The sequence below is a fragment of the Rhipicephalus microplus genome, chromosome 1 (genome assembly GCF_043290135.1).
Source record: "Rhipicephalus microplus isolate Deutch F79 chromosome 1, USDA_Rmic, whole genome shotgun sequence".
Lineage (NCBI taxonomy): Eukaryota > Metazoa > Arthropoda > Arachnida > Ixodida > Ixodidae > Rhipicephalus > Rhipicephalus microplus.
The window spans coordinates 138,602,495-138,616,552 of record NC_134700.1 but is presented as its reverse complement, the minus strand read 5'-3'; the positions used below and the strand labels follow the sequence as shown (position 1 = coordinate 138,616,552).

General features: G+C 42.4%; 1 protein-coding gene across 1 annotated transcript in view; it reads right to left on the bottom strand.

The window, feature by feature from the left end:
- LOC142799399 (carbohydrate sulfotransferase 1-like) overlaps positions 1–6,514 on the bottom strand; it is a 73,260-nt gene extending 66,746 nt beyond the window's left edge. The window contains exon 1 of the mRNA XM_075887432.1: positions 6,355–6,514. The gene's annotated coding sequence lies outside the window, so the exon portion shown is untranslated. The remainder of the gene's footprint in view (positions 1–6,354) is intronic.
- Positions 6,515–14,058: the final 7,544 nt, after the last annotated feature.

Genomic DNA, 14,058 nt, shown 5'->3' with positions numbered 1-14,058 from the left:
TTATTATGCCCACGAAACGATGCGTCCGTGCATATTTGACACTCTGCCCATTGATGTAAACAGGCTATGGCGTCATTGGTTTGTGTGTAAACGCCATCAACGCGCACTTCACAGTTGATATATTTAGGCCTTGTTTCTGAAGGTAGGCTGTTGTGAGGGTTGCTGCGCGCTGTATTCGTGCATGCACCTGAGGGCGAGTAACTGCAGCACTCCAGAGGCAAATATCATCGGCGTATATGGATAGGCACACCGACTTTGGCAGAACCTTCACCAGACCAATGAGGGCAACATTGAACAATTTGGGGCTTAAAACACCTCCCTGAGGTACTCCGCAGTAGGTGTAACGTTGAGCAGTTGTACCCTCATATGTCTGTACAGAAATACCCCTGCCAGTTATATAATCTTTTATCCATTGAAACATTCGTCCACCAATGCCCATTGCTGCGAGAGAAGTGAGGACGGCATCGTGAACTAAATTATCATATGCACTCTTCACGTCAAGAAAAAGTGCCACTGATATGTGCTTGCGACTTTTTTTCTTGTTGAACAAATGTCGATAAGTCAAGGACACAGTCAATGGAGGAGCGGCCCCGACGAAAGCATGCCATGCAAGAAGGGTATTTGGTGTAGCGTTCCAAGTACCACTCCAGACGCAATAGAACCATTCTTTCCATCACTTTTCCGAGGCAGCTTGCGAGGGCAATAGGGTGATACGCTGTCAAGTCCAATGGTGATTTTCCCGATTTCAAAAGTGGTAATAATCGAGTTATTTTCCATTCTCGGGGAACACTGCCGCTGAGCCAGGAGTTGTTGAAGCATGTTAAAAGTTCTGTTCTCGCTTTTTGTCCAAGGTGTCCCAACGCACTATAGGTAATACCATCCGGACCTGGCGATGACATGCGCTTAGAAGTGACTAATGCACCTTCCAGTTCTTCCATGGTGAATGGAATGTCCATTTCTGGTAATCGCGTCTCAGGAACGATCACGGCGTCGATGCTCTTGTTTATAATATTCCCGGCAACTCTCGTGCAAAATTCTTCAGCAACCTCGAGTTCTGTTTTTCCATGATGGAGTGCTAAAGCTTTAAAAGGGTGCCGTTGTTGCGGAGAGGAGCGAAGACCACAAACTGTTCTCCAGATATAAGACAGCGGCTTATGAGGGTCTAGAGATTCGCAGAATACTTTCCGGCGTTCGCTCTCAAGCTCGTAAATGCGTCGTTGAATCTTTTTCTGGAGCCGCCTTGCTTCCCTTAGATCGTAAATTGATCTTGTGCGTCTGTATCGTCGTTCAGCACGCCTTCGTATAGCTGGTAATTTTTCCAGTTCGTTGTCAAACTGTGTTATTTTAGACGAAAATGGTAATTTACATTTGGACGCTTGCATAGCTTCCGCTATGGTATTTTCCAGGCTGCAGGCGAGGCCTTCTTGGCAAGCGTTCTCAACACGCGATGTAAACATCGACCAGTCAGTGCCAATTGCAACACCGGAAGAGAAATTTTTCATGATACCATCGATCGTCACGTAGGTGGGTATGTGATCACTCCCATGAGTCTCAATATCGCAAAACCACTTAACTTTGTGAGAGAAGCATCGTGACACCAATGTCATGTCAAGGCAACTGCCATACGTGAGACCCCGCAGATATGTGGGAGTACCATCGTTCATGATGGAAAGGTCATAATCGGAAGCGTATGTAACAATGTTCCGGCCCCTGGCATTCATCCTAGTGCTCCCCCAAAGCATGTGATGGGCGTTGAAGTCACCGGTGATGATCCAAGGCCCATCGGTCCTCATCAGGATGTCTTTTAATCTGTTGCAGTCAAATCGCGATGACGGAGATATATATCCACCAATAAGCGTGAACGAAACTGCATTCTTCTTTACACGAAGACACACGTACTGATTGCCGTCATTTGAACTTATTGGGTACGAAAGATAAGTCAAGTCTGTGCGAATGTAAACAATTACTTTGCTTCGTTCTTCGCAAGCGGCTGAACAAAAAGCTTCCTAACCGGACAATCTATAAGGCGTTGATACGTTTGGTTCACATATGACAAGTATAGGGAATTGATTGGCCCGAACAAATTGGCGAAAGTCCGAGATACGGGACTTCATGCCTCTGGCATTCCGCTGAAAAATCGACGCAATTTTAACTTCAGTGCGGAAGATGAAATTTTGTTGAGCCATTGTGCTTATACGAAGTTAGCAAGAACTGGATTCAGTGCATCCAGTATTTGCAGTGCACTCTTAGCAGACGGAGATTGTATGCTGCTCAGTAGCGTGCGAATCGTGGCAATTAATGATTGCACGATTGCAGTCACTTGCCTGTCTTGGTTGGAAAGATCTCGAACCGGGATCGCGGACTGGCCGTCATGAAACTCCTTCAGTTCGCTTGATGCTGCTTCCCTTTGAAGTCCAGGCCACTCTGTCGCAGTTAGGGTATGCTCACTGGCTTTTTCCTTTACAGCCTTTCCCATGGCATGTGGTCTGGGAGGTAAAGAAGGTGGTACTGATGAGGTTGGCAAACGTGTCGAGGAGGTAGTGGGCGTCCTCGAAGAACGACGTCGAAGTGAACGACGCCTTTTGAGTTTAGCTGCGACTTCTCGATGAGATGAGTGATCGCGCACCATCTCCTTCAAGATGGCAATTTCCTTCTGAATCCACGGGCAGTCCTTCGATGTGGCTTCATGGGATCCATTGCAATTAGAGCATTTCTTGACAGTTGCGACGCACTTATCCGCTTCATAGTGCTCGGCGCAGCGGTGGCATACCACCGAATTCTCGCAGACGCTGCTAACATGTCCAAGTTTCATGCATTTACGGCACTGGAGAGGCTTTGGAATGAAAGGCCGCACAGCATGTCTGAAGTACCCCACCTTCACATGAGAGGGAAGTGATGTGCTCCTAAACGCAATCTTCACACAGCGAGACTTGCCTAGCCGGGTGACATCAACAATGGGAGTATCAGTTGTTGACTTGACAAGAAATTGTAAGTCATTATTTGAAATAGTCACATCAATGTCGTAGATCACGCCGGTTACTACATCACATCCCAAGGAAACATGACAGTGCACCTGGTTGCCGTCCAAGTCAGTTACACTGCGCAGAACGCCCAACGCACTTGCGTGCAAAACGTCCAAAGCCAGTATATTCTTTCTGGCGTTCACTCTTATGTCCGTGATCTCATTTGGCACGAGCGTTTCCAGAGACCTCGACACAGACTGTCTGTTAAGGCGTTTCATGCTGACGGTAGGAAGTGCCGGCAGAAACAGGATGGTATAAGTGTTCGATTTTGGCGCTTCACTTAGAGTTTGAATAGTTGAGGATGAGGATGTCCTCATGTTTCTCAACTTCGCTTTGCGGCTCAGCACAGGTTGGAAACCGTCATCTGAGAAGTCCTCACTGCTGAGATAGTACTTTAAGCTCAGCACAATGTTACGAGGTGGAGGTAAATGATGCCGTACATGACTTCCATGTCATGATTATCTTGTTACGATGTGTCATTTACCTTCGTCATCTATTCGCGTCACGTGATACAAAATTTAGTATATGGGGAGCTAGCGAAACACCTGCGAGCACACTATGAGCATGGTAAGTTGTCATGTTCTTACATGACACGCGTGTCAGAATGATCATGTTTGCACTTGTCATATATTTCGTCATCCATTGACGTTACCTAACACCAAATTTGGTGTGTGTGCAGCTAGCGAAACGGCCGCGAGTGCCCCATGAAGGGCCCAATATACTCCAATGTAGCGTTGACGCATGCGCACGCTCGGCAGAGCGACGCTACGGTAGCGAAACGTGAGCACTCAATGGTCCGACGCGGGGACCTACTGGCGTGACCACAGTCCGTCGGTGCGACTCGACGGCAATCGGCGCGAAATGCGACATGTTGCAATACGCACCGATGCGTTACCCAGACAACACTGGGTATCCCTCTTTTCATGACGGAGGGACGCCGGACGCGCTGAAACGCGCAAGCGTCAAAGCAACGCATCCAAGCGCGTGCCTGCGAGTATATGGTAGGATCGGGGCCTGGTGTGCCAACGCCGGCGTGACGCGAATAAACGAACGCCGGCGAGCACAAGCACTGCGTCACAGCCAAATGTATTGGCGCCTTGACTGTGACATATAGTCCAGTTCTCATATGACACGCATCTTATGATTATCATGTTTGCACCAGTCACATACCTTCGTCATTCATTGGCGTCACGTAATACCAAACTTGCCATATGTGAAGCTAGTGAAACGGCCGCGAGCGGATCATCAGTGTAGCATGTAGTCATGTTGTTACATGACACGCATGTCGTGATTATCATGTTCGGATGTATCACTTTCCTATATCGTTCGTTTGCGTCGCGTAATACCGAGTTTGGTACATAGAAAGCTAGTGAAGCGGCCGCGAACGCATCAAGAGCGTGGTATGTAGTCACGTTGTTACATGACGCGCATCTCATGATTATCATGTTTGGACCAGTCACATACCTTCGTCATCCATTCACGTACAGTAATACCGAATTTGGTATATGTGCCGCTAGTGAAACGGCCACAAGCGCATCATGAGCGTGGCATATAGTCATGTTGTTACATAATACGCATGTCACGATTTTCATGTTAGGGCCTGTGGCTTTTGTTCGCCATGCGATGGTGTCGTACCATACCAGTTTTGCAACATGCCATGTGTACAAAACCACCGCAAAAGCTGCAGGGCCTCGAAAAATGAATCGTAACATTCATCACATGCATGTCATGATTTTCATGTTATGACTAGTCAAATATGTTCTCCATACAGTCATATTAGGCCATACTAAGTTTGGTATTGATACCATTATCGAAACGGCCAGGAGAGCTAAAAATCTTAGGCGGCTAGATAGATAGATAGATAGATAGATAGATAGATAGATAGATAGATAGATAGATAGATAGATAGATAGATAGATAGATAGATAGATAGATAGATAGATAAATAGATAGATAGATAGATAGATAGATAGATAGATAGATAGATAGATAGATAGATAGATAGATAGATAGATAGATAGATAGATAGATAGATAGATAGATAAATAGATAGATAGATAGATAGATAGATAGATAGATAGATAGATAGATAGATAGATAGATAGATAGATAGATAGATAGATAGATAGATAGATAGATAGATAGATAGATAGATAGATAGATAGATAGATAGATAGATAGATAGATAGATAGATAGATAGATAGATAGATAGATAGATAGATAGATACGCTCAAAGTCACCGAAGTTCACTAAGAAATGCTTCGCAATATTATTATTATTATTATTATTATTATTATTATTATTATTATTATTATTATTATTATTATTATTATTATTATTATTATTATTATTATTATTATTATTATTAAGAAAACAATAGGTCCCGTGCTTTTAAACTCGGAGATGTTCTTTCAATTATGAGAGGCAGCAAACTGCAAAACTTCCTGTTGGTACGAACCACAATGGCACCATGCACAAGCACCTAAGTTTAAACACACACGCGCGTTCGCGTTCTACCCTTCCATGCCCATCAGTGCGAGAGAAAACAAGAAGCACCATCGTGGACACCAGCGCATCACAATATGCGAATCGCCGCGGTGCGCTGCAAGCATGATCATGATTGACACAATAAGCACGGGCTCTGTTATAACGCTGGTGCATTGACCAGTGTAGCCCGAAGGTACCGGTACATTTCCTATTGAACGCCTTTCCGGGATACTTTCATGAAGCGTGCTAGGTGAATATGCACGCGAGCAGATAGTGCAACTAACCATCTCAGCTACTCGTACTGGCTTCCGCATGCGGTTACCACACAACCAGGCCGCGTGGACCACCAGAGAGCGCAATATCTGCAATATACATCACGATCGCACTGCCTGGACATACAGTCATGCACAGTTGGCACGGCAGGGAATCTCCCCGCTATAAAATTCTAGCCCCCACCCTTGAGCACAAGCCAGTGGCACTTATCGCCATCCCAATTTCTCGTGATCTGCACAAAACTCTTGTCGCATTTTCATTCGGCACGGCATTTCAGTGTAATTAGGATGGTAGCAGTTACAATAATTTTCATCTCGAAAGCCCGGTAACTGCTCTTGCAAGAACAATCTTTCACCGCTAGGACACCATTCGCTAGCAGGAAACTAGCACTACCGGGGGAAACTTACTCCTCACTTAGAATAACTACACTGTATCATGACACACTGTTGTCAGTGTTTTAACTAGCCTATTAAGTATAGCGCTTCATATTTCTAGAACAAAATATTTTTACTACTACTTCAAAAAAATTATAGCATAAAGGAACAACGCCCTTTTGAAATCGTACAATACCTGGAAAGATGAACGTGTGAGTGATATTCACGGTGCAGTCAAATGGTTTGTTCACGAGAACTGGCCTGCCTCCTTGCTATCGAATCAACATCATACTTAAAAGATAGAAAGTGATAATGCAACCTCTCTTCGTGTATCTGGCGTTTACATTGAAGGTGCCGAAAATATCAAACAGCTGGAACGGCAATATGCCATGCGTTTTTAAACACAGAAATTTCATCTTCGCGGAACAGATGTTTAGAGTGATGGAAAACTACGATAACGACACGGCCAGCCTTTTGCTAACAATGCGGAGTGCGCATTTGACAAATGAGCACACGTAGCAACTGAAATTCATTGGACTAGTGTCACGTGGTTTTGGCGAGCGCTATAAGTTTCTAAGCACGCTCATTTTGTGAGTAAACCTGTCAGTTAACTTCCTCCAACTAATTGGTAAACAAGGCATGTTGCTGGAGGAAGCTATTGAGCACATGCATGGCCAAGTAGATCAGGAAGGCCATCGTAGGCTGTTTCCGAGCAAGCAGTGAGGGATTCGTCAACTGCCCGTGTATTAGTAGTATTTGGGGAACGGCGTAGTAGCTTTGCCGAGAATCCTGCTAAAACCACTGCATTCTTCTTCTCGACACTATAGACATAAAAGTTTACGCGTGTTGCGTAGTCTGTCTTCCTCGAGGATGACAACACTCACCCCATCTTCCTTAGAGGGCTCTTCCTCCTCATCGGGAGAATCATTGGGCAACTCCAGTTGCGTTCACCTTGTGCATTGACTTTGTGCAGTGTGCTCATGCAGCTCATTGGCGATCTTCTTCGATTATGCCCTCCCTAGGTGTATTTCCTGGTGCCTTGCTCTTTCTCCTTGGGGAGGAGGGGGGGGGGGTGCACCTAGATTTTAGGACTCCGTATCGGATGAACACGCTGACACCTGTTCTAGCGACTCAGTATTTGCAGACACAGGGCTTTAGAAGTCGATGAGCATTTGTAGAAATTTACTTCCTCTAATTCTTCATTACCTTCTTTCATGAACTGCATAAATCTTCATTATAATTTATTTAAATAACTGAACTTCCACAATCTAAAAAAATGGAAGTGGCTCATCTCAGTGGTCCGAGAGTATACGCTTCGCACACAAAGTTGGGGGCGCTACCGCTTTCAGATTGCGCAGTGGCACTGTGGAAATTTCACATATTTTTTCCTGTTCCCTTCCCGGCGCGTATAGCTGAGACAGCCGGTGCGTCACTGGTCTGCCGCGACTGATGAGCAGCGAACGTTAACGCAAACTTTAGATGAAGTACTTTGCTTCATGGCGGTGAGCTGGCCGCCGCTAATGATCTCAATTGCGTGAAGTAACTATACAGTGCTGTCAGTCCTACAGAAATATGTAGAGAAATGTATCGCACAATCCAGCGTAGAATGCGACATGCGAATGAAAGTTTTTTTTTTTCTTGGTAGGCAAGAGAAAATACTTTTATCGACAGCCAGGCTCGTTGCTTTCTCCGTGATCGTCGCACATCATCATAAAATTGATATAGTTAAATTACACAATTAAAGCGGTAAAAGGACACAGACAACATGACGTCCCACCTATTTCTTTCCTGCTCTGTCACTACGTCAAACGAGATCATAAGCTAGTATGCGGTGGCCGATTACGGGTTGCAAAACTCTCCCCGAAATATTATTTTTATTCTGCGCTGCTTTGGGCGTGCGCAATTTGGCAGTCTAGTTCCGTTCTCTAGATTGTATGAAAACTCTTATGTCTGTAGAGGCATAAACCATCCATGTACTTTTAATTTACTAATGATCAGCCCCCAAAATAAAACTTTTCGACAAACGAAAACTTGTGTAGAAAACCGATTCTAAGTGTACGTTGATCAAGTTTATGACAGCACAATACGTGACTGCTGCGCCGTCCATTTGTTCGTTCTTCCATGCACCTGCAATCTGCGCGTACGCTTGGCCGTCCATCCATCCGAACTTGCATGCGTCCATACATCCCCCTTTTCATCCTTCCGTCTCTCCAAGCATCCATCCGTTCATCTGCCCATCGTTTATACAAGTCGGCCACTTCAACGTAGACATTACGAATCTTAGGACCTATAGCTTCTCCCACTCGTCGTCATTCACTTCATTTTGATGCATTGAATATTTTGAGGCTCTCAAATTGTGTCTGTGTCTGTGTTGTCTGTGTTGTGTCTGTGATGTCTGTGTTGTGTCTTTGTTGTCTATCTACACAGATGCGTAGATAGACAACAAAAACGCTTGCAGTGCACAAAGAAATGCTTCACACTTACAATGTAATTGTTACTGACAAAAAAATCGAAGCCAAGGAGGGAGACAGGACAGAGAATTTAATCTACACATTTTGTTTGTTGTGACCGCCCTAGATAAAGATGGGCAAATCTGAGATTTTGTCAGGACACAAATATTTTTATTATTTTAACTACAGGTACTACAAGCCCCATGTGGAGATTTTAGCAGGGTGGTACATGAAGTTAGTCATGAGCGAAACGGCAGGTACATGTGCATATAATGCATACAGGGCATACAGTATGTATAGGGCATATGCAACATTTCACGGAAAAGACGATACAAATAGAAGAAAATAAAGCCCTAATCTTATAGAATATTTGATATGATTCAGTTGGTCACAGCACTATCTAATTCCAATGAAAACAATGCCAATGAGCGTGCTAAAACCATTGCATCAGTTAGTTTATTCCACTCGTCTATGTTGCGAAGAAAGGATGAATACTTCAAGCAAATATTGCATGTAGGAAAGGCAGGTACGGTGAAGTCATGGCTCTGCCTGACAAAGTAGCCAGAAGAAAGAGAGTCCCGCCATGGTGGTGTAGTGGTTAAGGTACTCGGCTGCTGACCCGCAGGTCGCGGGATCGAATGACCGGCTTCGGCGGCAGCATTTTTGATGAAGACGAAAATGCCGTAGGCCCGTGTGCTCAGATTGTTCTGCACGTTGAAGAACCCCGGGTGTTCGAAATTTCTGTAGCCTTCTTCTACGGCGTATCTCATAATCATATGGTGGTTTAGGAATGTTAAACCACACATATCATCATCATCAAAAGAAGAAAAAGAAAAAATATCCGCTATGTTAGTTTTATACTGTCCTTATTTTAGTTGATACAAAAAATTCAGTCTTCATCTACGCTATTCTAAAGATAAAGATGAAAATTCAGCCCTGTTTAATTGTCGCGTAACAGAAGTTTTTCAAAAATTGTTCTAAAATGCACAGCTCTTTTTTGAACTTTTGCTATTTTGTTAATGTTAGTTTTAGTGAAGGGATCCAAGATAGTAGCAGCCTTATCTAATAACTGTAAAGCAATTGATTTGTATACTGAAAGGTGGGCAGAAGGCATGAGAGGACGACGTATAAAAAACAGTACCTAAGTCACATTTGTCATAGTGTGTGTTATGTGCTTGTTGCAGGAGAGATCATTGGTTGTGTAGAGCCCCAATTTCTTATAATAAGAGCCTATATATTATAAGTGTAACTATGTATTATAATTTCTTATAATATATAATGAACAATCGTAAACAGAAACACAATGTTTTCGTTTAGTTAAGTAAAAAGAGAGCCAAGTCATTAGCGTTTTGTTTTGAAATAATTTCTCATAACATAAAAAGTAATTTATTGTTCGAAACCTTATTGAACGCTTTGGCAAAGTTCATAGGAATCGCATCGGTTTGTTTGCCGCAATTATTAGACTTCGAAAAGGCATGCATGGTTTACACTAGCTGAGTGTAGGTTGAAAAGCCTTTTCTATATATGGGCTGGTCTGGTGTCTTATTATAAAATTGTGTTTGTTGAGAAATTCAACAATATGATTGTTTATTATAAGTTCTAATAATAAATTGGCTTGTAGTTGACAACCTGGTCCTTGTTTCTTTTGTTATGCATTGGTCTACCTCTGGCTGTTATCGAATCTTGTAGCAGTTCACAATTGAGCAACTATTTATCGACCGTACAAATAATTTGATGCACATTCTGCATACATTTAAAAAATTTGTTTAAATGTAATTCGGGCCAGGTGATTTTTTTTCGTATCTAGCTTCAGTAACATGTTTAGGATACCACTTTTTGACACCAATAAAAACTGAATCTTTATGTGGGGCCTCTGCGAGTGCGTCTGCATATTCATGCAGATGCGCTCAGGGTTAAACCTTTAGGGTTTAACCCTGAAGGTTAAACCTTTAGGGCCTGGTATCTACACCAAGAGAATCAGTCGTAAATGTCTTGGGGCAAGGGCGTAAAATACATTTAAAGCAGTGGGCATATTAGGCGCAGTTAACGAACTACACATAAACAGGCAGTCTGAAAGAATATAGCATCTTCTATTGATCGAGACATTTTTCGTAATGCTAAAAGAATTGCAAGTAATTCCGCTTGATAAATAGGTGTAAATCGGGTAAACGAATTGAAAAAAACCTATTCAACACTGAAGATGCAATTCCGACTCCTACCTTCTCTTCCCACACTGAAGCATCAGTTGCTATTACAAACTTCGGTTCTAGTCTTGCTGGGTGGTCTTTTAAAATATCATTTAAGTATCTACTGTGAAACTTTTTGCAATTATTAGGAAATATATTGTCAAATTCTATTTTCATCGTTTGAATAGGTCTTCTTAGTACCATTTCTTCATGAATGTTGACTTGTGATGTTTCCAAGAGCTTCTGTACGACGAAAACTTGTGGACGCCTTAACCTACACAACTGTTGGTAAAAAAGGACGTCGGCGCATTATTGAAAACATATTGCGACCTCCTCTGTGGGGATAAATTTATTTTTAGGGAGGTACGAACTGCTAGTATTTGGAGCCTAACACGCAGAGGAGGCAGGCGCGCTTCCTGACATAAAATATTAATTGCGACAAATTTAGGGAGCCCAAGACATGAACGTAACGCTTCGCGTTCTAATGGTGTCGGTGGTTTTTGTAGGTGGGTGCTTCAGAAAACAAGACACAGCCTAACTCCAACATTGAGCAAATATTCATAGAATATGTCATGACCAGCACATCACGACGTAAACCAGAACGTTTATTGCTGAGTCTACGAAGCATTCCAAGCGCCCGCGCTCCTTTAGCTGCCATATTTTCTATATGCGGACTCCAATTTGGGTTTTCAGTATAACTCCTTCCTAAGTATCTATTCTATTTCACCTGCGGGATAAAGTCATGTCTGTAACGTACGGAATTCTGCACTGGGACTCTTATCGAAAGAACTACGATTCCACTTTTTCTGATGTTTAATGATTGTATAATGTTGTCTAACCATGCGTCCAAAGCGTTCATATAAAACGGTAGCATCTGATATAGTGTATGTATATCTGTAGCTGTAGCAAAAAATGAAATGTTGTCAGCGTATACATACACCTGTACACCGTGTTGTACTGGAATTGGGCACAACAAAATTTTAAATAATAATGGTGACAGTACCAAACCTTGGGGGAGACCTCCAGTTTGTTTACACTTTGAAGACGACACACCAGATTAAACGCAATATAAGTTTCTATCATTTAGAAAGAAGTAAACCCATCCCACGAAGTAATTTGGTAAACCGACATGCGTTAGCGAATTTATTAGTTTAATGTGTTCCACACTGTCATAAGCTTTTGCAATATCTAAAGTTACTAAAGCGGCAACTTTTTTTTTAGCGAGATAGTTGTATCCTGCAGCCACGCCTGAATCCAGTTTGGCATGGGCTTAAAACTGTGTTTTCATCCAACCAGTTGCATATCCTAATGTGTGGAATTCTTTCGATTATTTTTACCAGATTATCTGTGAGTAAATTTTCGTCTACTGTTATCCAAAGTCAACCCAGCTACCTGTTTCTTCGATAAAGGAATTATTTTCGCGATTCTCCACTCAGGCGTAATATACGAATATCTAATGGAGTGGTTAACGATTGAAAATAAACCTTGAGGTGAAACTTTATGGATAATTTTATTACCAATGCAGTTATTTCATCAAGATCTAGAGCAAAATTGGGAAATATTTCCACTACTTGTGCTATTTTCGACGCTATAACCTTTTCAAAGTCATCGCTTTTAACAGGGCACCACGAGTGGTAAAAGTTTGCAGCCGTGAAGCGGCTTTCCAGCCCTTGAACAATATTTTCCAGAAAAGTAGGCAACTCACTTGGCGTTGAGACTATCGATTCGAGATTTGGTGGTGGCGGGATTACTTTTTGGCTTCAAGGAAGTTTAAAAGTGATTTCGTGTGACAAGGCTTTGAAAGTAACTCGGAAAGTGGGCTATCATAGTTATCTTTTGCAGCGGCAACTGTTCGCTTAAAAACTGCAGCCGCGTATTTATAATCACTCCAGTTTCTAGGGCACTGATTATAGCGCAGTTCTCACCACGCCGCTTTTCTTAGCGTGTAATGACGTGAACAATCGGAATTTTACCAATAATTCAAAGAACGTTGTTAAGAGACCAGACCTGTGAATTTACCTTTATTTAGAGATTGTTTTTAAGACATTATTGAAGTTGATAACATTCCGCTCTTCAATTTTCTTGGTTTGTTTTGACGAAGCCACCCGTAGTGTCTGTTTAAACTTATTTAAATTATTATGAGAAGTGGGCTGCCTGATTACTGAAGTCACGGGACATACAAGCTCAAACAATAAAAGAAAATGGTCGCTATTTGTACCCGAGTTCAAAGTAGGCCTTGTAGAAATACAGAGGCAAGGACTACAGAAAGTAAGCTCAATCGCGAATTGAGACTGATTACACACAAACGTGGGGGTTCGCTGGTAATGTGTGTTATAATATTTTTAGCAACGAAATACCACAAATGCTTTCCACTCCTATCTGTTCTGAATTTCCACGAAGTGTGATGAGAATTGAAGTCACCTACGATTAATATGTCTTCTCTGCAAGACGATATTACGGTATCTAAAACACGAGCTTTTTAACACCTGACGAAAAATAAGCGTTTTCTAACCAAAAAAGAATGTATCTCGGAAGAGATGTATATCATGCAAAAATTTCACTTTCTGAATTTATTATTTGACCTGTAACGTTTACCTGATGCGCAATTTTTGAAGAGATAAACACTGCTTAACCCCCACCTCGAGAGGGGCGGTGTAAACAAAATCTTCGGTAGTTTTAAGATGAAAGACTTTTTCTTTAGGGAGACTGTACAATATGGGGAATGCTGAATAGAAAGGCGAAATAAATCAGTACTTGCGGGAAAAACTGGCCGGCAATTCTACGGCAAGATTCTTAATCCACCTATTTTGAGGATATGCCAGCAGCATTCACTGCGTTCTGCAATGAGCCATCTTTCAAAAAATTGTTTTTGATCCTATTTCTTTATGATATTTTTTTTCACTTTTTTCTTTAGGACTCACTGGAGATCCATGTTTTTGTGGCGACGCTGGCCATTTCATTTTTTTTAGTCAAATTCTATTTGTGAGTTCTGCGAACCTGAATCAGAGCTCTAATCCAAACGTTCAATGAGGATTATTTTACGGCCGTAGTCCGACGGACCAGCTCTTGATGAATACAACTCTTCAACAGGTGTTGTTATTGTGTGGCTGAGTTTAGAAGGCCCTGTTTCTAGAGATTCTGTATTCACCTCGTTAGCTGAACAAACCACAGAGGCTGCATCTGGATTATTAACATTCATGAGGACGAGTGATTTGTGCATTTACTATTGAAGAAAATGACTCCGTCAGTGTCCGAAAAAGGTTC